Source organism: Leptodactylus fuscus, chromosome 6 (assembly GCF_031893055.1).
Source record: "Leptodactylus fuscus isolate aLepFus1 chromosome 6, aLepFus1.hap2, whole genome shotgun sequence".
NCBI classification, from domain to species: domain Eukaryota; kingdom Metazoa; phylum Chordata; class Amphibia; order Anura; family Leptodactylidae; genus Leptodactylus; species Leptodactylus fuscus.
Window position 1 is genome coordinate 625,344 of NC_134270.1, and position 3,354 is coordinate 628,697.

At 44.4% G+C, this 3,354-nt stretch overlaps 1 pseudogene; it reads right to left on the bottom strand.

Moving 5' to 3' along the window:
- Positions 1-744: 744 nt before the first annotated feature.
- Positions 745-975, bottom strand: LOC142210903 (U2 spliceosomal RNA; annotated as a pseudogene).
- Between the last annotated feature and the right edge of the window lie 2,379 nt (positions 976-3,354).

Sequence of the window (3,354 nt, forward strand, 5' to 3'; positions counted from 1 at the left end):
AGGTTCCTCCGTCCAACGATGTAGAGGCGGTCCCTCGATCACTCCAGCAACAGGTCCCGACCAAGCTTTAACACTTGATCGCAGCCATAAGGCCGAGAAGCGATGGTAAGCGCTCGGCACCTGTTCCGGCGCCCTTCCGTGTTCACTGTGCACCGCTCAAGGTGTGCACCAGGCTGTTGCAGCCCTATTTCGATTTATTTTTTTTTCCTTTCCCTTAATGAAGTAGAAACCAATTAGCTTGTGCAGGTTTTCCCTACCTGCCACCAAAAGTGAAAAAAAAAGAAAAGAAAAACTTTTGTGCAAGGCAAAGTGATGTGCAAACGTTATCTTGTGACGCCAACGGATTTTGCCGAAGTTTGCGAATCTGCATAAACCACTCCCACCGCTTGACCACACCCATTCAAGTGTCCGGTCAAGTGCAAGTTCGGAAATAAATTTATGGCAAAAATTTTTCAAAGAATTCACTGAATTTAAAATGGAATAAAATTGCAGCAAATCAGACACTTTGCAGCAGTAATGTCATTTTCAATCAATCAATTAACCAATCAAAGAAATTAATGAATTACCTTTCAGGCGCTTGAATGCATTGGCAGAGGGTAGAGTCAGTCACAGCATCATCAGCAACAAGCACAGGCCAAGTCCAACTGTCAGGTTTCTCTTTGCTAGCTTGCCAGGTGCAGCAATCTTCTTCTTCTCCTCTGTTGGTCGGTCAATCCTCTGTCTCTTTCTTTCAACTGAATTGGAAAGGGGTGCACCGATCCTGGAAGTAATGCAATACCAGGTCAATGCGTGGAGTGGACAGAGCAAGCTCCGATTCCAGCTCCCTGTTCTAAAAATCCATTTAATATATGGTCCCCAGATAGGGGACATATCAGATATTAAAGATAAGATAAGATAATCCTAAACTGATAAGAACAGATTTTTTTTTTATTCACCTGCCACTTAGGGCAAAACTTTATTGACCCAAAAAGTCATTACATAAAATGACAAATATAAGACTATTAAATACAGAAGTCACACAGAAAACAGATTCATTAAAATTCACATTACATTAAGCCGGCTGGGCAGTGCGAGTTGGACACATGGTGGCTCGGTAGCTGATCCCCACTCCTTATAAAACCATAACTTTATTGATGTTTCTAGGAGGGACACCTAAAGAGTCCATATAATATTGCATCAGGAGATAAGACCTGGAGCTCCGCCATCTTTCTTAAAAGCGGCCAAAGAAGAGTCCATAAGTCCTGTGCAAATTGGCAGTCCCAGAAGATGTGCTGTATTGTCTCCTCCTGGTGGCATCGTTCTCTGGGACAGATGGCGGACCTCACGTCGCCCCTCTGGTATTAAAATGCGCAGCACGGAAGACACATCTGGGAGCAACTCCAGGGAAGATCCTTCTAAGGGTTAAAAAGATATGGTGCCCATATTCATCTCCCAATAGTCCTGCATTTTTTGCTCATGAAAGTTTTTTATATTGCCCATGATCTCACTGCTTCTCAGATCTGCGATTAGTTTTTTACTATTTTTTAGCAGCTCTACACTCCTGTTTTTGAGGTTGTAAAAGGAGACTATTGTCTCATAGATACTACAGGGCGGGGGAAGGGTAAATGAATAAGGTGCTGTCAGTGTAATCTCAAACCACTTAAACCATTGCATAAAACCGCACAAAGCAAGACCAATAATGAACATCTTTTAAGCTCTCAGAGCCATATGAGGTCTTAATGTTTGCGGGACAAATTTTTCTTCATGATGCCGCCATTAATTATTCTGTATAATGTACTGGGAAGCTGGAAAAAAATTCAGAATGGGGTGGATTTGAAGAAAAAATGCATTTCTGCGACTTTCTTACGGGCTTTGATTTTACGGCGTTCACTGTGCAACCAAAATGACCTGTCCCCTGGATTCTGTGTTTCGGTACAGTTCCAGGGATACCAAATTTATAGGGTATTATTTACATTTTGACCCCTTAAAAAAAATCAAAACTGTTAAAAAATGTTTTTCTAAAAGTCGCCATTGTTACGGCTCTGTGTGTATATATTAAAATAATAAATAACACAACCAGAACCGCTAAGCTGCAGAGCACTGCGGCGAGGTCCACAGGCCCAGATGGGCGGCCGTATGTCTGATTATGCACCACCAGTTGAACTGCACTGGCAGTGATGTTGTGCAACACAAATGTGAACAGGCGGCAACAGACTCTCTCCAGTTAACGTCACTGGGGGAACGTGCCAATGTACAGCGGTGGAGCAAATGAAGCTTTGCCAGAAGCACCTGCTAAATACAGCAGGAGAACCAGGCCTTGCATGTGCTTCACTCTACTGCAAAACACAAGACTGCCAGGGGTTAACTTCATTCCTGGTCAGTCACACAACACACTCCTAAACCTGCAAGGAGATACAAGGCAGTTGGACTAGGAATGGGTTAACTGGTACGAAAGGACAGAGCCAAGGAATACTAGCTGGATCCCTACTCAGCTCCTACAATTGACTGGAACCTGGCCCTAACCTCCTGTCTCAACGTATATTAAGCAAAGTGTGATCACCGGGCAGGCGTCGGCTCACACTATTTAAAAGCTAGTCCCCGCCCAACAGGGGCGGTGTCATGACGTCACCGATCATGCTCAGTATGGCCAAAATGGGACAGCCTCAGAGCGGACCCAAGATGTCTGAGCATGCTCAGTAGGGAGAGAATGGCACTTAGCCTCTGAGCAGCTCCACAATGTCTGAGCATGCTCAGTGGGCCGAAAGCTGGACTTAGACTCCAGACATCTTATTGCACAAAGCCGAGGGCGAGGTTCGGATTGGCCCGCAGGTGGCGCTATGCGCTGGACGGGAAGCCTGCGGGACCCAATCCTAACAGATATGCCCTAAATCTCTCAATGGGAATACTCTTTTAATGTGTATGCAAATAGCGCCTCCTAGTGTTGGCTGCAGTAAAAAAAAACAAAAAACTTTTTCATGGATGGAAGGGCATGTGGCCAGAGTTGTGAGTGGAGACTGCTAATGGGCAACATCGTTGTGTGAATAGAGACTGATGGAGACATCAGATCTGCAATTTTGGGCAGAGTTAGCATGAATTCAACTCCTTTTTGGGGAAAAATTTATCTGCTGGGATTGTTTTCCAAAATCCAGGACAATCCTGGCAAATTTGGGACAGTTGATAAGTTTGTGTGTCACCATTAACCCATCACCTTTCTAGACCATCAGACATATTAGCTATTAACCCCTAAACCTCCGCAGACCAATTGAGGAGTTACAGGAATCACTAACCCAAAATTGATATCCCATTACTTTATGGCCAGGGTTGGGATGCCGCCAGTTCTCCCTGGTTCTGTCGATTTGCTTGTTAAAAATATAG